At 36.6% G+C, this 26770-nt stretch overlaps 1 protein-coding gene across 3 annotated transcripts in view; it reads right to left on the bottom strand.

The window, feature by feature from the left end:
- FYN (FYN proto-oncogene, Src family tyrosine kinase) overlaps positions 1 to 26770 on the bottom strand; it is a 70819-nt gene that overhangs the window by 29054 nt on the left and 14995 nt on the right. For 2 of the 3 annotated variants that reach the window (XM_032216728.1, XM_032216726.1), the window contains exon 2: positions 9514 to 9587. The gene's annotated coding sequence lies outside the window, so the exon portion shown is untranslated. Of the gene's footprint in view, positions 1 to 9513; positions 9591 to 26770 lie in introns of all 3 variants that reach the window. The other variant, XM_032216727.1, reaches the window with a different exon arrangement.

Consider the following 26770-nt stretch of genomic DNA (forward strand, 5'->3'; position numbering starts at 1 on the left):
TCTGCATGCTATACTTTATAGGTTTCTGAAAAGCTTCTAAAACATGGAGTTAAAAAGGACATGGTTTATGGCAGGGGAAGATGAGAATAGACCAGAGATGTATTATTCACCTGCTGAGCCAACAGAAAATGAATTAACTTCCCAGTTATCAAAAGGCAGGGAAGAGAAGAAAGCAAAGAATAAAGTAATTCTTCCAAAATTTATGGTCTTAGAAAAGTTATGCCAATAATGAATATACCTAAAACTTCCAAGCCATAAAAGATGATGATGATGGAGAGGATGATGATGATAGTAATAGGAGTAATAATTCAAAGAGATAAAAGCCTATCTGTGCAAAACAGGTACTAAATTAATGGGCTACAGCCAAATCTCTCCCTTTTTGCTGGCATGTATTTTCTGTGAAAGATGTGGAGAGGAGTACATGGAAATATTTAATGGATATATTTCCCCTCTCCCTTTTCTGTTGTCTTTTTCAACTTGGCTCCAATATCTAGGCAATGCATTTTTAAAAGCTCCTTGATTGCAGGACTGCATAATTTGTGATGAAGGGTGTAACCTAGATGTTTTTTTTTCAAAGCAAGACTAAAAAAGTGGTCCATTCTTTCTTGAAAACCCCATGCATGATATCATTGAAAGCGCAGTTAAGAATTTGGAGGAAGTAACAAAGTATTACTGGATGGGATCCAAAATGACTCCAGGGCTTGTGTAGGTCATTTTAAATGCATCCTCTATTCTGCAGTAGCGCAGAGCTCTAAACAGCCAGGGGACAAAAAATTAACTCCTACAGTTTTCACAACATCAGAAACATCACTATATGGATTGCAGGCATTTCAATCTTTTAGCAAGCTAGAAACATATGGCTTAGCAGAACAATGGTGATATCATTTCACAAAATCTGGAAATAATTACAGCCTACAACCAGCAAATAAGTTCTAAAATGTCACATCCCTTCTTAATTATTTGGGCATGACTGGGTGAAATGAGTGTTTTAGTAAATGACATTGTTCAGTTTAGTTTGTATCTACTTCTCCAAAGCAAAATGAGGAAGGTGCTAATTAAAGGCCATAGAAATTATGAAACTGAGTGATACTGAAATATCTATTTCCTCAAAAATTCCAGGGCTTGTTTGCTTTATGAAATCAATCAATAATTCTATGACCACTTGACAGTATGATTGAAGTTGCAGCATACAACTACAATCTTACAATATACTTTCCTAGAAATAACTCCTAATGAGCATTCAGTAGGGATGTGTGTGTGTCTGTGTGTGTTTATCAGACTGTTAAATCCTACGCGTATTATTACCTAAGGGAATACGTTCTATTCTGCACTGTATAGAATTACCTTGCAAGTGATAGATTGTCTTCTTTTGCAAGAATATATAGATATACTGATTGGAACGAGGCAACAATATGTTGGGAGCATATGGACAAAAATGTAGGTATCAGCAACATTCCACCTCTTACAACGACATCCAGATTTTAAATGCTCTATTTGCCAATGTACTTATGTTGCAAAAAGCAAATGTGTCATCATGTTTCAGAAACTAAAGTTAAGCCGTTCATATGTTTGATCATGAGCACTTTGTTACAGTTCAGAAATAAAAGAAAAAGCTCCACATAACATACTGTGTCTTCTTTTGAAATCCAGAAGATTGGAATTAAATAAATTTCTACAAAACGAAAAACCAGACAAGTGTTTATATAAACTCTTGCTCTTAGTTTCCTCCCACTCGCTTTTTATCAATTCTTCCTGGCAAGGAAAAGAGAAGCCAAACAAACAGAGTCCAATTGAAGCAGGTGCTTTTGCTCTGATTCAAGAAACAAGCAATAGTTATGGGCAGTTCAGCTGGGATACCAAACCCTCCACACACATAAAAAATTATGCTCAAATAATTCCACTCACTTGAAGCTTGGAACAGCAGCCTGGTCAAAAGACGGAGCCCAACAAAGCACACTCACGCCCAGCAGCGTGCTGTCCCCTCATTTTTGTGATGAGAGATAAGTATGTTTTCTGGAAAAGCACAGTCCCCATGCATTCCTATAGCCAGATGTCTGAGATTAGATTGGCAGAGACTTCCTATCAAGAGCTATGGTAGGAAGGCTACTGGCTATAGCACAGTAGGCCTGCCTTGCAGTGTCACAGCCAATTCATTCATCTGCGGAGTACTTGCTAGAAGTCCCACCACTACCATCAATTCAAAGATTCAATCCAGCTACTTCTTCTTTTTTCTGTAGGAAGATTGGCAGCAGCTAAGGTGAATGCCCCCTTCCTGAGAAGTGGGAATTTACATTGCCTGGAAGGAAGTCAGTCAGAGATGGTATTCAGCAGGTTCTGACCAGTTCTGGGGAACTAGTAGCAGAAATTTTGAGTAATTCGGAGAACTGGTAAATACCACCTCTGACTGGTCCTGCCCCCATCTATTCTCTGCTTCCCCGAGTCCCAGCTGATTGGGAGGAAATGGGAATTTTGCAGTAAACTTCTCCTGGAGTGGGGAGAGAATGGAGATTTTACAGTATCCTTCTCCTGCCATGCCCACCAAGCCACACTACGCCTACCAAGCCACACACACAATGGGTAGTAAAAAAAATTGAATCCCACCACTGAAGTGGGTTGACTTTGAGGACTGTACAGGAAGTGGAGCATTTGAATGAGGACAAAGAGAAGTGAAGTTCTAGGAACTGCCATTGGGAGTTTTGCTAATGCATAGCTGCAATTAGGATAGCTGATCTCTTATTATTGACCTTGTGGAAGACCTTGATATTCCCCCTACTGAAAAAAATATTGGCTGCCACATGAAGATCTATCCTTTCCAGCAGCTAAAGCACAGATGGTCATGGAGACATAGAGCCCTGAAGCCAAAGGGGAGAAGGGGGGACTGGCAATAGATCAACTGGAGCCTTGCAGGTCATCATCTTCCATTTTTCCTTCCTGCAACATAGAATGTCCCATTTTCAGTGGAAAACACCAGCATTTCTTGCCAGCTCACCTTAATCCAACTTTAGCCTGACTCAGCAACAGGTTGACACTGAGATGGAGGCATTGTTGGGAGAACTTGCCTGCAACAAAGAGTAAAAAGCCTATCACATTGGCAAGGCAAGCTATGTGCACGAGTTAATCTTCTGCTAAGATGTTGTGCTCTTGCATGTTTGCATGCAGTGCCAACTACTGTAGGTAGGACAGGATAAGCTTGCACAATCCAAATTACATGTGTATTAAAACTACAAAGCTAGACAAAGAAGTACATGCAAAGCAGAAAACTCACTGGGACAAAAGAACTTCAGGCAACAAATTAATTCACTTCTGGCTACTAGAAAAGAACATGTATTCTTTCAAAGAAATTACATACTAAAGAAATATTCCAAAAGTCTTTAACAACTATACAGTGAAGCAAAGACCACATATGGATTTTCAGTCAACATGTTCATCATGGAAGTTATAATTCAAAGCATCTGAGGAGTGTCAAATTGGGGATGGCTTGTATAGGACATATATACACCATTGCCAGATTATCTGGGAATTCTTATTTGGAAATAATGTTTATTTATAAACAATTATAAATCATTCAACTCAGATGACTTTGTATGACCTACAATAATAAAACAAAAATTAAATATCAAAAAATGAAAATTCTATCAAAATAACTGCCCATGCAACAGAATGTAGTAATAGGTTATATCAGATGTTCATGAATTGGTAACAAATTAAAAAAATATACAAGAACATTCACATAAAAACAATATTAAAACATAAATTAAAATCTAATCAAATTCTGCTATACTAATAAATTGGGAAGTAATCTTAGCATAAAAAGGCATTCCTCTAATTTGGAACCAATGTAAAATACAATTATCTGCAAACCCTACACCTCTAAAAACAGGTCCTCAAAAATGTCACTTGCATATTTTGGAATAATGGGACTGCTGTTGGTAGCTTCAAATCAAGCAATATGTTCCATAATTGTCTTAATACCCAGGGATAAACTTGTATCTCTGGAAAGGCTGCAACAACTGAGTCCCTAAGACTAAGCTAGTCTGTAAGAACACCAAGACAATAAAAGAGTCAAAGCTGGCAAGCCATAACTTGGACCGCTTATGTAAAACATGGACCAGATGACTTTCAGTCCTAAAATTTGGAAAAGAACAGCTAAGACTCTATTAACTCAAAAAGGTGGGAGGAAAAAGTTTAGGTCAGTCATGTATAAGTGTAACTGGTATCTTATCTTCAATAAAGCAACATATTGAGTTGTATCAAGACTATGAGACAACTGCTGTGAAGTATTGACTGTAGGTTTATCCTTCTCTTCTCCCACTTTTCTTGGGAATGGAGAGAAGTATGGGTTCTTCTTTCCTTGCCTTGCAGCTCTTCCATGATGGTTAGCTGGACAGTTCAGAATATTTAAAACTATCCACCACTACTTCTCAGAGACCTTTGGTGGCCTTTTGCCAGAGATATCAAGACCCATGTTACTTTTTGCAAAAACAAGTTTCTTGTTAGGAAACCAAGTAGACTCTTGCACTTTATAACTAACCTACCACTTATGGGTTTATGTGCTATTTATGGTGGATAAATGTCACTAAGATCAAGTCTCCAACTCTATGTAAACTATGTATAAAACAACTGATGTGATATTTTATCTATTAAGTGTTCGTTTATAACAACTCCAATAATGCCTCTACTCAGATGTTGCCATTTCAGGCCACCTATGGTTACCACCTAGTATCTACGGTACATCTATATCCATTTTGCCTCCCCTCTTTTCCAGGAATGCTGAGTCTCTTAGCACATTTTCATGGATCAACTGGATCACACTAGGTCTTGTGCAAGCATTATATTGACAGACAGCAGCAGGAAGCATTTCCCTTCCCTCCTCCATTGTTGCTGAAGGTCACATCTGGCTTTGTATCAGATTTCTCTCTGTCACCCAACATACTAAGAAACTAGATGCAAGTTTATTGAACCATTTGCCATACTTGCATAGATCAATACTACAGACATTACTCTGCAGTTTCCAGCCACACGAGATTCTCTCCTCCCTTGCGCATCTTTAAACCACCATTCAGTTTTTGTTATGTGATGAGGGAAGAAGAATTGGTATGGAATGTATTTTAGCGTTTCACTGCAAAAAAAACAGACCTAGAAATAACACAAGTCATTGGCAGAGTTACCCAGATACAGAAATGCCATAGGATATGGCTGACAACATTTATGCTCTGTACTTTCTCTGACATACCTTCACAACCAAAATGACCTCATTGGGGACCTAATCTATCTTTGGCAATAATCTACAGTTCTGACTTTAAGAGAGACGTATAAACTGCTTGGGGGATGAAAAAGGCGACATCTGTACAACTAACTAATAAGAGATGAAGATTATCCCATTCAAAAGGAAGAGTTTTGAAATGGACAATGTTCCTGATGAAGAAAATAGATAAGATGGAAACTAAGCTCTGCTATGAGGAGTCAACTTGAAGTGGAGATTGGGACAAAATAGGAAATTCTCTCTCATTGCAGCCAAAGAAGAAATATAATTTATATGGACTATTAAGATCCCTAGGCAGACTGAAGGAGTACAGATTTTGAAGATTTTGTCAGCTTCCAGTTGGCAAAGATATGAAAACAGACAGGGAGGCATAATGCCCTTCAGTCTCGCACAAACTGAGGGAGGGAAAGAGTCATCTGGCACCTTTAAATAGGAAGGATAAAATAGGGAGGGAGACAGTATAAGAGTTGACAGTGGTGACGAAGGAACCAACACTGCTCAGGCCAGCTGCCTGCTAAACTTAGGGCTGGGAAAAATAAGTAAGACACAGCTGATGCAACCAGGTGAGAGGAAGATGCTTAGGATTTACTCTCTGGCTCCTGTCAGTCATTCATAATTCAGGCATATAATTCTACGTTCTGCAATATGCAGACTGCCTGCAGGAGTATGGCTATTTTTTTTTGTCTGCAATAAAGCAATCGATCCAGGTGCATCAAAATGACAAAACATCTGCTAGATTGAATATGAATTTGATTTTCTGAAGAGATATTTATTGCTCTGCTTATGTTATCTCCCAAACAGATAGCACTGAGCTTCAAAAATGTTCAAGAGAATCAATAGGACAACTTTTTTTCCCCAATTTCAAGTTCGAGTCATTCACCAGCCGACTGAACAGTGTTAATCCTATTTCCTGGTTGAAAGCCTGAGTGAAATGGGTCCACATAAGAGATGTCATCACACATAGAATAAATAGACCCAAGTCTACAGCTGAGTGAAAATTCCTTATTCCACCCACTACTGGCATTTTTAGAATGTCATCCAAAGGAATAAGTAGTTTAATGGAAATAGCAATGGGGATGTGTTTCTTCATGTGACAAGAAAGCTTTCAATAATTTTCTTCCCCCACACAATATAAGTAGGCCTCAACGTACAATCACAACTGGAGCCAGAACTAAGCAAGTTGGTTATTAAGTGAACCGCACTACCAATTTTATGACTCTTTTGCTTCAGTTATTAAATGAATCATCATTGTTAAGTGAATCTTTAAGTGAATCTGGCTTCCCCCATTGACTCTGCTTATCAGAAGCTGGACGGGAAGATCACAAATGGTGATTAGGTAAACCTGAGATGCTGCAATTGTCATAAATACATTCTGATTGCCAAGGGTCCAAATTTTGATCATGTGACTGTGGTAATGTTGTGATGGTTATTAAGTGCAAAGACTAGTTTCTAAGTCACTTTTTTCAACACCATTGATGACTAGCAGTTACCTAGTTTGGGTATTGAAATGTCTTTAAGAAAACAACCAAGCTCAGAGAACACCAACGATCCCAACATTGTAATTTTGGACAGTCACTAAACCAATGGTCATAAGTCAACCATTTGTTGTATATCTTAAAAACACATTGATATGACACAGCAGTATTTTGATAAACCTTCCTGGGGAAAAAGGCATAGAAAGGCGATCAGCAATGCCTCTATACTTCAGGCAGATATGTGGTTTCTATGGCTCAAAAGTTACTACCAAGTTATAATTATTTAGATGACATAAGGGAGAAGTCATTAACACATGGATAGTAATTCTATTAGTATATGTGAAAAATGAGATACATTTTAACTGAACTTTAAATTAAATTAAAATGAAATGTAGATTCACCCACTTTGGGGAGAGTAGCTGTGACATGCCATTCAAAGGACAAATGTAGGTCTTGATTCCAAAGCTCCTTCAAAGTGATACTATATAATATTAATATGAGGGGCAATAAAGAAGCAAAAAGCAAACTATAGCTGCATGTAATTCTGAGAAATCAAGTTCTAAAGGAAAAATGAAGATACCTTGTTCAGATACACTCCATCATATTTGCCTTTGTCTGAGTTGTTGAATGTACTAAATATATGCTGTTTATTAGCTGCTAGATCTAACAGTTCTTTGAGTGAATGAAAATTTAGAATTTACTTTTAATGCTATCAGTCAAGATTTTGTAGGCACCAGGACAAGACTCTCACCATCAAGGAATATCCCCATTTTATTTCTGGCTTGCTAATATTTCGGGGGGGGTGGGGGGTGGGGAGCAGTGGCAATACAGGAATAGGAGGGATTATTTTTCATTTTTGCTTCACTGGTTTGAGGCTATTTAATCGCTGGTCTTGTTATGCCTTGCAACTGACTCTGTTCTCAATATATATTCATATTACTTTTTCCATCCGTATTTCTCAGAATGCAGAAAGAATTCCAGTCTTATAATTCTGGAAGTGAAATTCAGGCTTGTTCTGGTTTCTATTCTTAGGGGCACCACACTTTTAAAAGAAGTCTTTTACTGTAGGTCCAGTGGGAGGAAGCATCCAAAATTGTCAATATCTGGCAAGTCTAGACATGAATAAGTGCACATTCCATTCCATTTTGACACTACCTTCTTTTTTTCCCAACAGGGCATTAAAACAGAAAAAGAAAAGAAATTCATAAATATTTTTTGATCTCATAATTATTACTAATTTCATGCTACATTATATTTGCTGCATGGAATTTCTAATTCCTAAGGAGATAGGAAAATAAGATTGAAAGAATAATTTGCTCAAACATAAGGCATAGATTGGAACCATAAACAAGCATTGCTTGACAAGAAGAGGCGTACTTAGAAATGTGAGAATTATAGTTTCTTTAAAACTATAATTCTTTTCTTTAAAAGCAAAATACTGTGTGATAAAAGCAAACTGTTGTCCAAATAAGCAAGAAATCCATACACTATGAAAACACATATTCTGAATTATTTCTCAGATCAAAAGTTGTTTTTCAAAGTGAATAGAACAGAATGGAATAACAGAGTTGGAAGGGACCTTGGAAGAACCCCCTGCTCAGACAGAAAACCCGATATCATTTCAAACAAATGGGTTGTCCAACATCTTCTTAAAAACTTCCAGTGTTGGAGCATTTACAACTTCTGGAGGCAAGTTGTTCCTCTCATTAATTGTTCTAACTGTGAGGAAATTTCTCCCCAGTTCTAGGTTGCTTCTCTCCTTGATTAGTTTCCACCCATCACTTCTTGTTCTATCTTCAGATGTTTTGGAGAATAGCTTGACTCTCTCTTCTTTGTGGCAACCCCTGAGATATTGGAACACTGCTTTCATGTCACCCCTAGTCCTCCTTTTCATTAAACTAGACATACCCAATTATACTGCATATAGAAACTTAATATAGATCAAAAATTTATCCATACCAATATTAATTAATGCAATCTAGCTTCTTTGTCGTTATCTATAGAGTGCTTATCTTCAAATGCTGAAATTCACTAAAAAGGAATAAATATACAAATCATACACTGGAAGCTGTTTTTTTGAAATAACTTTTGGATGTATGAAGAGAATAGCCGTAACTGAAATTAATAGTAATGAATGTACAAATCATAAACTTAATCATAAACTCAAACTTACATTTGAGGTGAGCACCCTGCTGAACCTATGAATTGTGCAGCAGCTGTACTTTAAAAAGTGGTTTAAGGGGAAGAACAAAAGCTAAATTTGATTTAAACTTTGATTTAATTATGGTTTAAAGTATTAAATAAAATGTAAGATGATAATTCCCTTGTATTTATCCTTTCTGACATATTAAAATGATATCCTATAGGGACTCTGGAGATTGTCACTGGCAGTTTGGGGAAATAAGTGTAGCTTTAGGCAATGCTGTGCATTCTGATCCAACATATGCATTTTACGACACAAATAAAAATCAACAAAATTGTATGCACTCTATTACTTAAATCAGTGAAACGTTAGAACATACTGTAATATTTCAACTACCTAAAAAAATAAATGCTGTAATATGATAGGAAAACAAGCTTCATCAGAAAGCCTCTCAATTATTTTTTAAAAAAATTAGGACCGTTCTGCATGCTGAGAACAGAGCATTCTCTTCTTATTTCTAAGATAATTTCTTCTGTTCATTATAATAATTTGTACCTATTCCATTTGGCTTATTATTCCAAAGAAAAGTCTTGAAGGTGTTAATAGAATGTAGCTAATCTTGTTCAGCTCACCTTGAATGTGTTTTGCTTCCACCCACTGCTCCTTTGCTTTCACGTTGCTCTTCCAACCACCTTCAGTTCCCTTTCTGCTTTTAAATAGAAAAGAAAAATGAAAGACATGTGACTTTGCAGCAACTATTCCTTAGTACTAAATTTTTATTATCTATTAAATACAATGATACCAGAATCAGAAAAATAATTCTTCACTCTTTCTTCACCAGGAAGCTTAGTTGAAATGGCAGTGGGAATAAATATCTGGGGCCATGTCCTACCACTGATTTCACAGTGCTGGAAGTAAGTTATGGTCAGTGGCAAGCCAGGAGGCACTGCCCAGGAATAAATTAGGATTAGGAACTAAAAGCAAGACCAGAAATCCAAGACACTCTGAATATTGAACTATGTGTGATTTAGAGCATGGCTCAACTGGAAACAAATAGGTTTTTTATGCCACATCTTTGGTCAGGGCAGTTCTTTTTCACTAGAGGTTGTAGTTAGGCGACTTACCCTCCTAGATAGTGGATTCCTGATATCTCAGAAGATAAAAAAAGTGGCATTAGATAGTAGACAAAGCATTTGACCATGTTGGCGCCTTCTTATTTAGAACAAATGAGCAAAAGAGATGAATGCAAAACACTGAATGGTGAGTTACTGTATTAGGACATTACCATTGTAATATTGAACTTAGCTTCTATGATTGCTTTTAATCAACCCAATATACTTTAAAAATGCAAACAATGACAAATTATTGTTGGTAGGACAATCAATTTCCTGATTATTCAATGACAAAAAGCCACAAAACATGGCACTACATGAAATATGTATCTTATTTTTTTCACTTCTTACTAGCCTATCTTTTGTGTAAAGCTACAGATCTGTTGCCCCTATCACTTCATTACACCAGTTCAGTCCTAGAATTGATTCTTCATGCCTACATATATTTACTGGCAATGAATACAAGGTTGTTGGAACAGCTCTGGCTGCATTCCGTTTCTCTGGGAGAAAAATCCAAGCCCAGATGATTACTCCTTTGCATGTAAATCTCAGGACTAATTGTATATCGTGAACTGGATTAACTTCAGACCTTAAAATCCTTACTTACAAAACTATCCTACATTATACATTTACTAAAAGCTAATTACTACTCCATAGTATAAAAAGTGATGCACACACAGAGACAAAAAGTACCTTGCAAAACCTCACCAAAAGCAATCATTTTAGTTCTGGTGTTCTGTGAACAGTATTTTAGTCTTGCACTGAGGTACTTCGTTTAAATTTAGGATATATTCACCGCAAGCTGAACAGCCCCCCCACCCCACCCCGGGGAAGATCAGTGTTCCATCTGGAAAGCAGTAGCAAAAACTGACTTCACTTGTTATGCTTGTTTAAGGAACAGTTACTGTGGTGGAATTGGCTGGGTGCCTGCGAATCAGAGGTCACCTGGCAAATCCACAAGAAAACACATTAGCACAAAGTGACTGTTTGAGCAGGCGTGATTGAAAAAAAAACCTTCTCCATTCGGCCTACCTCCATGGTCTTAACAAAAGGCCACACGGCTGGCTCTTCTTGATTTGTGCAATAGTTGATTGCCAAATATTTCCATGAGCGGTAAGGACTCTTCCACTCCCCCCCCCACTTTTTTTTCATTAGGAATTATTTTTCATTTGTTTTGTTCCCGTTTCAGACAAGGGGAAAAATGGGTTTAAATTGGTAGAATAGCATAGAGAAGAATAACTGCTCAACAAAACCAAACAAAACCATAGAATTTTATTTTTGCTTATGTGAGATAAAAACAAATTTATAAACTGAGGAATCTCCTAATTATATTTTAATTTTCTTTTTAGATTTTTATTTAAATACATTTGAATTTGAATGAAATTCCAACTTTATACTAGTGGAATATTAACTGTTGTGAGTTCAGTAGTAAGTTCACTTAAGTAAGAACACTGCTTTGATTTGAAGCAAAATTATCGATCAGAGGGACTTCATTGTTCACTGTTGAAATATATACTACTGTAATACTGTACACTGCCTCAGAATTTCTGCCCATTTTGATATATTAAATTTGGATTTTTAACAAATATTTCAAAAGATACACATTTCTACTACTTTTCATGCTCTTTGGAAAGGACATTAAAATGTTTTTTAAAAAGCATTTTCCTGATTCCTATATTTCATATTTTTTAATGCTCTAAAAATCAAAATGAATCTTACTGTGTGCATTATTGCAGATATATTTTTTTCCTAAAACAATCATCTTCTGATACCTCTACTGTTTGTAGACATTGTACCAATAATGGTTGAATGGACTAGAAATTTTTGTCAGTAATATTCTTCCCCAAAAACCAGTTACCGGTAGATAATAATAGTACTGTGGAAGACTACAATAAAGCAGCCTCCATAAATGGGAAATGCTTTTATTATGTGAAATGAAAATGGTTCAAAAACAATTTAGTTGTCTTCCAAATTCACCAGAACTTTTTCCTGGCAAGGGATGGAGAACATTAAGATGACCAAAAATAGGTCAAACATTGCATCACAAGTCAAAGTCTTGTCTCAAGATGAAAAATGTGGATAAAATATACTGGTTTCGGTTAAGTGTTCATTATCATTTTTTGATTGAATTCTTCATTACTTTCATTGTTGAAGTTTTTTTGTCTATCACATAATTTCCAAACTTTTTCCTGTGTTTTTCCCCTACCTTTTTAGTATTATTGCTATACTTATCAATTTTAAATTTAATTTAAACCTTTAATGCTGCTGCACATATTTCTACTTTTCTTTTACTGATTATCTTACCATAGTAAGAATTTGCTTTTATTTGTTTTAGAAACGAAAAGCAATACCTTATACAGGTAGTCCTTAGTTAATGTGATTGAAACTGGGAAGTATATTGCAAAGCACCTTGATTATAAAACAAAAAAATCATGTGACCTCATTGATTTATGCTATCAGTTATGGCAACTCTGGTTTGCAATTATTAATCACATAATGTGACTACAACTTGCAACTTCCTGTCTGTTTCCCTCATTGACTTAGTTTCTCAGAAGCTGGCAGTGAAGGTTACAAATGATGATCATGTGACTTCAGGACTATCAAAAATAAGCACCAGTTGCCAAGTGCCCAAACAGGAATCACATTATTTCAGGGATGCTGCAACAGCAGCAACTTTGAGAAGTCTCCTTGTTCAATGCAATAGTAACTTTGAACAGTTGCTGAATGAGTGGGAGTTAACCAAGGACTAGACAAATTACAAAAAAGCAAATTAACACCCAGATTCTCGTATATTCACAGGAGTTCCATTCTTGCCACTATACTGCAAAAACAAATGTATCAACCTGCATTGAAAATGGATCTCAATGAAAGAATTGCAAGAAAAACAGTTGGGCAGGAAACAAAACATTTAAAAAGTGCAAAAATAATGAAAATGTTGCCCATCTTGCTACATGTAGAAGGCATAATCTTAGCAGGAATATATTCTGCAAGAGATGCTGCGCACTAACTTTTCAGAGACTTTGTTTTATTCATATGCAAATAAACATGCAAATGTTATTTATTTTAGTGTGCGGTTAATTTAATTGACTGGCAGCCATAGCTTTCTCTGAAACACTGAAATCTGTAGTGGTCATCCTAGGGGCAAAATTTCACTGCTAACGATACTGTCGAGTTGATTTAGCAAAGAAGTCCTGCAGATAAAGTGACTCGCTCAATAATGAGATTAAAATTCTGGTAGTGACAGAAAGAAATGCTGTTTCCAGGGGGTGTGCATGAGATAACAGGAAATCTGTTCATGCTTCTTAACATTTAAATAATGTTCCTATAATCAGGAAATGTATTACTGCTTTCTATTTAATAGCTAATTTATTAATTACTGATTTAATTGATCAAGATATTGTTTAAAAATTCTCCAGAAATAGTTCTGCCGTATAGGAATCTGCTGATTGCCATAAGTTACAGTTATAAAAGATTAGTCTGCCCTAAGAATTTATCTGATTATAATGCTGACTGACTTTATTCTATGGATAATAGTATTGTATTGTTTAAGAACATTTCCATTTATAAAATAATTTGCTTTTATATTACTAGCTACAAAATAAGTCAAACATGTGAGCTACAGATTTGGCAAGAACAAAAACATTCCAGTAAAAATGGGGTGATATCAACATATCTTACTGCAATATAGTAACATTTTATTTCAAAACACTACAACAGACCAATTTATTGTACCAAAAGCTTAGCTATCATCTTTTTTATGCTCAAGCAAGTTTACTCTTGTGTTAATGTTCTTATTTGCCTTCTACAAATTTGTCTGGGTAGCCAAACTTACTGTGAAAGTGTGCTACTACTAACAATTTCCCTAGCACTCATTCATACCCTACAAACCTCCAGTTTCTGACCTCACCCTTACAGCTATCTTATACAGGAAATATTTGATGTATTATAGTAAATTGTCAAATAATGGTATAGTATGTGCTGTCAAATCACAAAATTGTTTTACAATGATTTAAATTTAAGTCCTCATTATTTGCCTCCAGGATGGTGATGTTTTACAGTTCAGATGTTGCCATATTTTGTTTTAACTGAAATGCTAACAAATGAAGAGGCTACATCCATTAGAATATGATTGATAATCACTGATTTTTCATTTTAGAAGTCAATTCTTCATAATCAGGGCTAGAGTTTTCAGGCCTCCAACACTCCCTTGGTTTACCACCCCTCCTCCCAACTAAATTTAGCTGTTAGTAACTAGCACTTCATATCTCCAAAAAACAATTTAGATCAGAGCACAACTTCTATTGAATCAACAGACACTCTAGGCTTTATATGGATGCCACTGAAGTATGAAAGCAGGAGAAGACAACTCCCATTTGGGGAGAGAATATCGGGGTTTTTCAAGAGATGAAATGCCCCAAACATCTACAAGAAAATGACAGTGTTCCTGGCTTTCCTTCCTGCTATGCCTGGAGAGAGAGAGAGGAGAGAGAGAGAAGAGGCTAACCCAGGGTGCAGCCTAACAGAGTTCTCGTTCCTCAAATGAGACTGGATCCACCAGAGGTTTGCAACCCAATCAGAACCTCTATATAAACTATAGATTTCCTGAAACACCCTTCAAAACACAATATAAGCTTTGTTCTTTTAATGTAGAACCACAACCAGGGGCTATACAGTTCTATCGATGGACATGAATGGATGATGGCTGAGATGGGAGGAATGGGAATTATTTGACCTGGGAATTATTTGACTTGGGGCATCTGCTTTAAGTTACTTTTATTGCTGGAATAAATCCCCCCAAATACAATAGCAAGCAACCATCATAATTATTTCCACAAAAAACAAAAAGAATCTAAGTAAATAAAAATGAACTTTATCTAGAAGCTGAGTTACATGTTTCAGTTGCTAAGTTAAATACAAAACATTTCAATGAAATATATGTCTATGGTTATGTACTTATTTTTAAGAAAATTATTTAGAAGAACTTGTGGTGAGATGACAAGCAAATTTAATAGATAAAAATTAATTGGGCTTTGAAAGAATCAGAAACTGCATAACTGTGTAGGTGGCAACACTATTATTTATATATAGTATTATATATATAATTTTATATATAGTATTATATAAATATAGTATTTTATTAGAAGTATGTTTACATTGCTTCCCACTGCAAAGATTCATGTTTTATTTTATAAAGCTAATTTAACTATATTACAATAATTAAAAAAAAGCATTGTGCACAAACAACACTATAATACACTTACAAGATAAACTAAGAAAACAGTTTCAAAACACCAATATTCGATACAAATTTGAAAAGGTTTATTTAAAGGTATAGACCTTGTGCAATCCTAGTTCACTTCCTTCCTCTACAGCTACTCTCAGTCAGTGTTGATAGGAGGGGAGAGATCCAGCCCTCGCCCACTGTTTTATGGGGTTCCACAGGACTTGGTACTCTTTCTATTCCTGTTCAACATTTATATGAAGCCACTGGGTGAGATCATCCGTCACCATGGACTGAGGTATCACCAATATGCTTATGATACTCAGCTGTATGTCTCGGCCCGTGGTGAGTTAAGTGATACCGTGTTCTCCCTCTCGCACTGCCTGGAGGTTGTTAGGGGCTGGATGGGAAGCAACAGGTTGAAACTAAACCCTTTCAAGACCGAGTGGCTCTGAGTTTGGGGCTTGTTGGCTCAGGGAGAATTGTCACCTTTGGTCTTGGATGGGGTGGCCCTATCACAAACAGACCCTGTGCGTAATCTAGGGGTTTTCCTGCACTCATGACTCCTGCTTGAAGAGCAGGTGGTAGTCGTGACCAGAAGGGCCTTTGCGCAACTGTGGGTTGCGTGCCAATTACGCCCTTTCTTGGACCAACAGTCCCTACTCACAGTCATTCATGCCCTAGTCACTTCCCGTCTTGATTATTGCAACATATTCTGCAATAGTCAGGGGCTGCCCTTGAAGAGCATCCAGAAGCTCCAGTTCAGAGGTGGGTTCCTACTGGTTTGGTGGAACCAGTAGTGGAAATGGTGACTGGGTCGCCGAACCGGTAAGGACGGCATGCTCGCCACACCCTGAACCGGTTCCCCGTTCACCGCGACATATTTTTTTGACATTTTTAATGTTCTGTGCATGCATAGACCTATTTATAGGCAACTGTGCACATGAACAACTCACACATGCATCATATTGGCAATAATGCCAGCAGAAACCCACCTCTGCTCCAGTTGGTGCAAAATGTAGCAGCCCACATGGTTTTGTGCAGACCCCAGTGTGCATATGTATTACCTCTCCTGCGGGAGCTGCATTGATTGCTGATTTGCTTCTGGGTGCAATTCAAGGTACTGGTTTTCACTTTTAAAGCCTTTCATGGCTTGGGACCAGGTTATCTGAGGAACCTTCTCTTGCCAGTCACATCTACCCACCCATCAGAGCGGGAAGAGATACATCTGGTGGGACCCAGAAGAAGGGCCTTCTCCATGGTGGCTCCCTCTCTCTGGAACACCATTCCCCCAGAGATTAGAATGGCTTCCACTCTAATACTCTTCTGGAAGGCGTTGAAGACCTGGTTCTGCCAGTGGGCTTAGGGAACCCAGAGCAGGATGGAGCCCATTAAATGGCTCGTGTGATCTTCTGTTGCTGGAGCAAGGGGTGGGAGGTGATTTTGTTATATTGTACTATATTAATTTATTTGATTCTGTTAGTTTTTATTGTTTTAAATGTGGTTTTTATTCTGTAAGCCACCTTGAGTTGCCATGGGCGAATAGGCAGCAATATAAATTCAATAATAAATAAATAAATAAACGGGAAGAAGGCGGGGCTTAGCAGTGAGAAGACGGAGTTTCAGGCTATTCCTGAAATTCCCCTATTCCGAAGGAAATCGGATGGTCCATTTCGGACCCAAGCTGTCCCGGAGAGATAGTGAAAGGTTGGAGGAGATCCAGTGACCACAGAGAGGTTCGCAAAGTCTCTGGGGGGCTTGGAATTTAACCTCCTTTGCCAGTTCCTTCTGGATTAGCTGTAAGCTAACCGAAACTGCAGGTTGCCCCTAAGAATGGTGTGAGTGTTTTCAACTGGTAAGCTGATTTTATTACGAGATATGATCCGCATAAAAATTTAAACTAATTGAAACCAAAGAACAGAAGAATCTAGCGGCGAATTGGTTTTTTTTTTTTATGGGTTTATGGCCGGTGGTTACCCTATTTCTTTTTTTTTTTCAAATATGTTTTTTATTCATTTTCACATTCAATTTTTTACAGTCACTTATATACTTTACTATAAGAAAAGAAATAAAATAAAATAAAAAAGAAAACACAACTCATCATCATTCAGCATAAAACAAAACCCCACCTGACACTTCCATCCTCCATACACCCCATCTTCCCCCTCCAACTTTCCTTTCCTCCCTCTAACACTCCCCTTTCCTACTTCCCTTTCCCCTCAAACCTTCCTTTCTCCCCTTCCTCACCCTAGCATTCCCCTTACACCCTCCTTACATTCCCCTCTTACTCCCTCCTTGCTCCTCCCTCTTCTTTCCCTCTACCTCTCCCCTTGGTGTATTCCTTTATTCAACTCTTATTTATTAATATTGAGCTATGAAGATAGAAAATAGGAAACAAAATATGATAAAAAAAACCCAAGGAAAAAAATATAAAGAAAGAAAAAAAAGAAAAGACAACCGTATACAAGTGCATTCTTCTTCTTATTGAAACTATATTACCACCCACCCACCCACCCCCAATAGGTCCCCCTCCCTATTCCCCCCCGAATAGGTTACCCTATTTCTTAAATGCTTTAAACGCTACTTACATGGATAAAGGAAAGTTTACTTCAACACCTCCTCTGACTCTCTTTAAATGGGCTGTAAACCAATTTACTATAATTTGGCTCCTTACAATTTGACACTTTTATTGCTTGGCTATGTTGGTCTAAGATCAGATAAGATTGCACAGCTCCCAGCTTGTTTTTACTTGCAAATAAAGCCTCTAAAGGAATATTAGCTGCGTCATAAACATGGCGTCTATACATGCTTCAAATGATTCATTTCAAATGATTTTCTCCGCATTTCAAAAGTTGTTTGACACATATGAAAGATCTGAAAAAAAGCTGGACTATTTGTTGTTTTTAACATCAAAATATGAAGAAAAAAGTGAGAACGTTGAATGTTTGAATGTTCCTGAAATACAAATGAAGAATGTCAGAAATGAAGTTTCTCAACTTGCTGACACGCTGGGCGTCTGGTTTACTTCGGAGGGAGAAAGAGATGCAACGCTTGAAAGGGGGGCAGCCATACAGAAGATTTATTTCAAAAGACAGAGCGCAGGAGGAATGAGAAGCATTAAAGAATCTATATTTTATGAAACATCATTTGCAGAATTTTCGATACCACCCTTGAGAATTAAAGACAAGCTGAAAAGTGCAACAAGCGTAGGACAACGTTATTACATCAGAGGCATCCTAAGCAAAAAGGTGCGAAGATATTCCTGTTTGGACTTGTTTATAAAAACGTTTGGTGAACTTGTTCCACGAATGGCAATAGGACTAAGGAGGTTTTGTTATTGGAGAGACATAGGCTGATAGATGGAAGAATACAATTCAAAATTAGCTAAACCTAATTACTCTTATTTGTAATAGACATAGCTGAATAATAATTGATATTGATAGTAATGTATATAATGTGGAGTTGATATGATAAATAATAATTGGATATGAGAAGGGAAAGTTGGAAATATTTTTGGACCATATACAAAGGTTATTAATCACAATAATTATCACTATTAAAAAATAAAATAAAATATATACAGTTAAATGTTAACTAATATGGGGGAAATGTTACGATATACGATATAATTACATAAAGAAGGGAGAATGATAATAAACTATACTGTCAAGGTGGCGCGGTGGTTAAATGCAGCACTGCAGACTGACTGCTAGATCAGCAGTTCAGCGGTTCAAATCTCACCGGCTCAGGGTTGACTCAGCCTTCCATCCTTCCGAGGTGGGTAAAATGAGGACCCGGATTGTTGTTGGGGGCAATATGCTGACTCTGTAAACCGCTTAGAGAGGGCTGAAAGCCCTATGAAGCGGTATATAAGTCTACTGTTATTGCTATTATTGCATGGAAGATGGAATTTTTGGTATTAAATATTATGGATGTTCAGCTAAAACAGGATATGAGGATTTGATGTTAATAGAGGATTTTACAAACAAGTAAATGAAATGCCAGCATGTGGTTATGGATTAAATCTTTGGCATAGTTAAGGATGAAGGATGTTTAAATAACTGTAATCAACTAAAAGTGGAGGTATAATGATGTCAATATGGTAAACATTTGAGTTAAGATATTTGAATTAATATGAATTAATGGAAGAGATGCACCAAAACATGTTGTAACCAGCTGATATACTTTTTTATAATATATACCTGTGGTTTTTGTTGTTGTTGTTGGTTTTTGTTTTGTTTTTCTTTTTTTTCCCTTGCCTTGTTTTTTGTTCTTTTTGTCTTTTTTTGTTCTTTTTCTTCTTTTTTTTTGATTTTTTCTTTTCCCACTGGTGTGGGCATGTGTTCTTTAAGTGACAATTTTTTTTAAAATAACATTTATAGTCAAATGAAAATGGATATATGATGATGGTGATATGTATGAATATTTGAGTTAAAATGCTTGAGTTAACATGAATTATATTTGTTGACTGTGGAAGAGATGCACAAAAGTCTTTTTGTAACCAACTGATACACTTTCTATAGCATGTAAAGAAGGATGTTGTATTTGTTTTAAATTAAAAATTAATTTTTTAAATAATAAATAAATAAATAAATAAATAAATAAATAAATAAATAAATAAATAAAGCTAAAAAGTACTACGTGGTAATTAAACCAGGTAGAATCTTAAATATAAATACATCATCAGGACTTTGATTTGATTTCTTATTCTCAGGAAGAATATATCTAGCTACTTAAAATCAAGATATAAAGTTCTCCTTGGCATTGCAATAGGTTAAATTTAAAATCTTGGTCCTTTGTGAGGCTGAAGATATATTGCTTGGACTGCTTTGTTGCTTGCTTGCTTGCTTGCTTAAGTAGAAAACTCCTTTTGCCCTTCTTCATTTAAATTACTTTGGTGGTGATAAATTATATGTCTCAAGTCAAAAATACAAAGCCACAATCACCCCTGTCCTCATCCAAACAACAATCCAAAACTGAATGTATTCCTGACCCAAACAGAAAGCAGCAGGAAAAGCCACATAGAAAGCAAATTAGGTGCAAATTAGATCAACGTAAAAGCTTTCCCCCACGATTTTCATCTTTTAAAATGATTGAATTATGCACATCGAAATCAAATGAAATCTTTTTTTCTTGATGATTAGCAGAGACTTGATTATTTAGTGAGAAACGCCAGAGATAAATATCTCAATATCATTTAAACGAAACAGGAACCACAAAGTTTGAAAATTCCGATAACAAGCACATCACATTGAAACAAAAGAAAGATATTCAACTTTATCTAACCTTTCCACAGGGTCTATTTTACATAAACAATTTATGATTTTTAAATGTTCCATACAATAATGAGCAAGGCAAGGTTATAGGAACCTTTAAGAAGAAATTTAGGCATGAGATTTTTTTTCCATTGCAGCCAGCATACAAGATGGAATGTGAAATTATTTACTGAATTGTACAGGTTTCTGTATCATGTGGTACAAAATGCCACCTGTATTCAGGTGACATTTTAAAAGTCTATAATATTATTATAATTATATAATATATTCATTATATTATAATGGCTTTATTGGGAAGCAAGAGCTAGAATGAAAACGTTGTTTTTTCAGATTTGTTCCCACAAATGAATCAGAAGAAATTTTATTCAAATAAAGCTAATTTGGCAACAAAAAGTGATTCTCTCATCTCACCTCCCACTTTTCCAAATTTTGGTGGTTGTTTTATTTCAGGATTCCAGTAAGAATATTTTTAATTTAAAAACCATTATTAGTACAATTGGAAAGGATTATCCTAAATTATGCTACATTCATAGCATTTATAGCAACCAAACAATTCAGCAAGAGACATATTACAGCCACAACTTTATTTCAGATTCATACATTTAAAATTCATAAAACTTTCAGATAGCTACACCAACAATGCCTTCATGTATAAATATATGCAACAGCAAGAAATATATTAAAGATAGTCCTCACTTAGGGACAGTTCCAAATTATCATGGACCCACGCCCCCAGCTAGTTCCAGAGTTCTGATGGATGCATGCATGCATGCATACACACACACACACACACACACACACACACACACACACACACACCCTCTGTGATCATATGACTGCACTTTGCATGCTTGGCAACTGGCTCACCTTATGGTCAGTTCCAGCATTTTGTGGTCACATTATTAAGATTTATGATTTTTTTTTTGCTGGTTTCCAGCAAACAACTCCCACTGAAATAGATTGATTTGCTTAATGACTGCCACAAAAAAGGCCATAAAATTGGGTCTGGTCATGTGGAGTACCTGGACTTATGACCATCACAACATATGATGGAGATTAGGGTCATAAGTCAAGGGCAAGCTATTTTTAAAACAATTCATCTCCTTTATAGTAAATTGCCATAATTTCTAATGATGTAGTGCTGCTCATTTTTACTTTGAGATCTAAATCAGCCGCAGAAAACAAAAAAATTATTTGATGGATCCTAGAGCCAGCAAAACATTAACCTTCACACTTCAGCATGTAATGAAATAAATGTTTCACATGAAATGATTCATCAATACAGAGGCATTCCATTATCAGGATCCCACTGTACCACCTACACACCAATGTGCTGAAGGTATTGATTGAATGTGAAGTTCAATTAAAGCTTTCTCAAGGATGGGTTTGTCAGAATTTGTAAACATGCTGATATCCCTTCATGCAATTTAATCACACAGAGCCATTCTGAGTCTTTCTATGAAAAATGAAGGCAATCATTCCTTTAAATTAACATTACAGCTTGAGCTGTACATTTCTTCTACCAACAGTAACTTTTGAAATATTACAAACAATCCAATCCTAGCAGAAACTTTTAAGGTTTTCTCTGCAGCTCTATTTAAATAAGCACAATTCCAGTATATCAACGGCAGTATATCAAGCAAATCATTGGAAGTCAGATAGTATACAAAAACCCCCTAATATTTCATAAAACAGGATTGCCTTGATTTGTGACAGTAATGTGAAAAGACCCTCCTACATTTTTGCCAAGGCCTAGTGGGAAATCCAAGATGATACATTATATTTATTTTTAATTACTTCCAATGTATTCATTTTCCCGAATCCCAAGATCTCCATACGAGGAGTGGTATTGACTTACTTTCCCTACCGGTTCGTAAATGTGAGCGCGCCCCATCCACACATGTGCTCGGTCTTCCACACATGCACTTTGGTTGTGCGCACGGCTTGAAAACGTGCCTAAATAGAACGGCACAGAGCTGGGGTGAGTGGCGATTTCCACTACTGGTTCGAGCAAACCGGTTTGAACTGGCTGAATACCACCTCTGGTTCACACCATACATAACAGCAAAACAAATTTTCTTTGGAAGGTAATTATGGCAGGTATCACTAGACGTTCTTCTGGAGGAGGGGAAAAAGGAACAGCAAGTTTCATAGATCTTATATCTGTTGTCTATTCATGTGATCTCATTTTGATAATATAATATACCAGGCTTGACAGATTAACAGAGTTTAAAGGGACCTTGTAGGTCATCTAGCCCAACCCCCTGCCCAAGCAGGAGACCCTACATCTGCCTCTACCTAGGATCAAACTCACAACCTCCTGATTGTGAGGTGAGAGCTCCACCTCTAGGCCACAGCAGTTTTGTATATGTTCTTTGTGCTCTCCTAGCTTGGGTGATTTCTTGGAGATGTTTCATTACCAAACTAGGTAACATCATCAGTGCAAGGTTTTTTCCTTCCAATCCTTCCATATGCAAATATGTAGCTTTTTCCTCTACAACTAAATAAACAAGTATAATATTCTTGACTCATTTATTTAATTGGGTTCTCTTTATTTAGTTTCAGGATTTGAATAGAAAATAGATCACATTTTATGTCATATTTACGCAGAAACATTGGACATCAAAAGGATTCATAAACTTAAAGCAGCACTATAGTTGACACCTTCAAAAAAAACCCAAACAATTAAGGACAGGCAAAAATTTAATCACTGAGATTTAATAGTCTGAGATGTTGGATTTTACAATCTGTTTTTATTTTTAACATACATTTTAAAAAATCCTCCAAGATAGTATTTAAAAAAAACATTTAAAACTTACGAAAAGAAACATGTTACCCTCTCCTTGGTAACTGTCATAATAATACTTTATTCATTATACTTTTTAAAATTAAAAATAATAGACTGCAGTTGCTTCAAGGAAAAAAAGTAGGGTGCCCATCTCTTCTTATCTTCTGCATAGCCACTTTTTTCTTTGGTTTGCTCAGTAATCATTGTGCCATCCCTGACGATAAATGATACATACTTGTGCATCTGTTCTTTTACTGAATAGGCTTTTATAATTCTTTGAAGGGCACAGGAAGGATGTGGGATTCTTTTGATTCAATTGAAGCAAATTAGCCTTATGTTGCAGGCTACAAAGTAATGCTCATAGTACATTTACGCATGAAAAAAAGGAAGGAAACACCATCCTATGTAAGTTAACAAATTTGCTAAATTCCAAATTGCCTTCCTCCTCATAGTTATTCCTACTTCAAGGTAAAGTATTATGAATGTTTGCCAAAAAAATACTGGGAAGTAGTTTGATTTTTTAAAATATACTGATTTTTTTTATAAAATGCAAGCTTTTATTTATCTCTACATGAAATACCGGTGTGTAGGGATGACTACTCAGACACATATAAGGGAATGTGAATAAATGTAATGTTTTATCAATCCATAAACCAATCATCCCTCCAAAGAATTGGAACTGCAACTCTAACAACTGCCAGCCAGTATGATCCTTGGCTAGGAATTTCTCCCAATGTAATGAATGTTAATGTAATGAGTATTGTTGCAAATCTTGATTATAATTTTACAAAGATATTTGTACCAGGATGACAGACTGTTTAATTGAAGATTGAATTATTATATTACAAAATAAAAAATTATGTATGTATGTATGTATGTATAGTATCAGAACCCCTGGTATCCCCAAATATGGGAGGAAGCATACTGCTTCCATTCTCTGTCTATCGGCTCATCACAAGAGACCATCACGACAGAAAGCCATTATTTTTACTGTTGCCTTTGTTACATTTGTGTTGCATTTGTGCTGATAAATAAATAAAGGGAGACTGTGGCTTAGTGGTTAACACAACTGCTTAATATGTAATACAGCACAGGTTCAAATCCCAGTAAGGTTACGGCTAGCTGATGAGAGCTAAATAGCTTGAAATAGATCTATACTAGTCTCCCTTTATTTATTTATCAGCACAAATGCAACACACACACACACACACACACGTATATGTATATGTATTTAGAGTCACAACCCCTGGTATGCTCAAACATGGGAGGAAGTCTATTGCTTCCATTCTCTGTCGATCGGCTCGTCACAAGAGACCATCCAGACAGAAACCCAATATTTTTTACTGTTGCCTTTGCTACATTTGTGTTGTATTTGTGCTGATTTATTTATTTATCAGCACAAATACAACACGTATATGTATATATGTGTGCGTGTGTGTGTGTGTGCATACATAAAAAATAATAATAATTTATCCCAATATATCTGGCAGATGCCAGTTTTAGAGAAAACTGTTATAGACTTTGGTAGATTCAAAGAAACTCTAATTGAGTGGGCATCATGTTTCCTTTGATAGAGGGGGAGACATACCTACTGTCCATGTGAAGCATGGCTGTGCAAAGCCTATAAAAGGAGGGCTTTGTCAAGCATCTTTAGCATGACTAAAGCTCAGGAGGATCTTCAACCCACACATACGTGCACACTTTAAATCCAATAATACACTAAGGCAGAAGCTTGTCCAGCCCAAGGACGAAACACCTAGACACAAACTGAGCAACGTGGTATATGTAGCACAGTGCAGTACATTGGAGAAACAAAACAACAACTTCATAAATGCATGACACAACATAGGATAACAAACCTATAAGGACAAGATTAAGCAGTCCATCCGCATTTGAAAGACAAAGGCCACTCTTTTGAAGACAGCAAACCCTAACTTAACCCTAACCCTTTCAGCAGTTCCAAGAAGGCTCCACACCCATTTGCACTACTCAGGTGACCCTGAGGACACAGATAACCTCCAAGTGGTCTCAATGACTCTTCAAAAGAATGCGAATGACTAAGTGTCTTGCAAGGAGTATAAATCCTTCCATTTCTCACCACTCAGTCAGAGCTGAAGAAACGTCTTCAAAGAAAAACAAGAAAGTCCACTTGCCTCTTGAAAAAGCACCTTTGGGACAACCATAACCTGGGTGACTGAGAATCTCCATAGACATTTAGCATGACTAAAGTGTGCAATCAGTCCTCTGCAAAGTGTGGAGCAGCCAAGCTATTTAAAGGCTTCCATAGACTTTTCAAAGGTTGTCCTCAGCTGTCTGCATGTATATGCCAGGGAAGCAAGTGTGCATGCAGCAAATGTACAAGCAGCTGAAGACAATCTCTGAAGCTGCCCTGTGAGCTTTCCAGGGGTTACAGCTGCTTGAATATTTTGAGAAGGGCTGCGCTCACTGTAACATGTTCTGCAAGACTTCTCAATTGCAAGCATTTCTAGCAGTATAAAGAGAACCACCGTTAGATCAGCAGCATACTCACAGTCAACGCTTTCTTTCTCAAGTTAAATAGCAAGGGACAAGTTTGCTAAAGGCTTTCTTTTTGTAATACCCAACAGCACGTGGGAAGGAAAATGATCTTGTGGTATAAAATCTTTTTAAAACTCAGGAAAGATTTCATCTAATCCAGACTGCTAGTACATTAAGTGCTTAGAACAGTATTAAGAGTTTGATTATATTACACATGTGCTCAAGACAAAATAATTGGCTTTCTTCAAATCTATTTTTCTGTGAGGCTTAATCTACATTGGTCCCAATGTTGTTTTTTGTCTGGAGAATCCTAATCGTTTTTCTTGAAGTCTACCATCTGTCCATTTTGCTGTTGTGTCTTCCTTATATATCTAAATCAATGTAAAACAAATGTGTTAATTGCCATTTTATGTCCGGATTTTTAATGTACAAATAGAAAGGTAGTCCTCAACTTATAGCCACAACTAGGGTCAGAACTTCTGCCGTGAAGTGAGGATGTGAGTCACACTTGATTTTATGACCTTAATAGCCATGGTTGTTAAAGTGAATCTCATGGTTGCTAAATGAATCTGGCTTCCCCCATTGATTTTGCTTGTCAGAAGTCTGCTGGGAAGTCATAAATAGCAATTATGTGACAGCGCAAACTTTGTAAATGCCGGCTGCCAAGTATCCAAAATTTGAACATGCGACTGTGGGGATGCTGTGATGGTTGTAAGTGCAAAGGTCAGTTGTAAGTCACTTTTTTCAGTGCCGTCATAACTTAGAACAATCAACCAATGAACAATCATAAATAAAGGACTACCTGTATAGGCCTTGACCTTATTAGACTGAGTATCAGATAATGGCCCAAGATCCTCTCCTATTTCTCAAGCAGCAAAAACTGGCAGGGAGTTTTTTGTGTGGATTTTTTTGGCCTGGTTCCTATTACCCTGACTGAAGGGAAGAAAAGAGGATGGTGGCAGTGAATAACAGCTG

This window comes from Thamnophis elegans, chromosome 4 (genome assembly GCF_009769535.1).
Source record: "Thamnophis elegans isolate rThaEle1 chromosome 4, rThaEle1.pri, whole genome shotgun sequence".
In the NCBI taxonomy this organism is placed as follows: domain Eukaryota; kingdom Metazoa; phylum Chordata; class Lepidosauria; order Squamata; family Colubridae; genus Thamnophis; species Thamnophis elegans.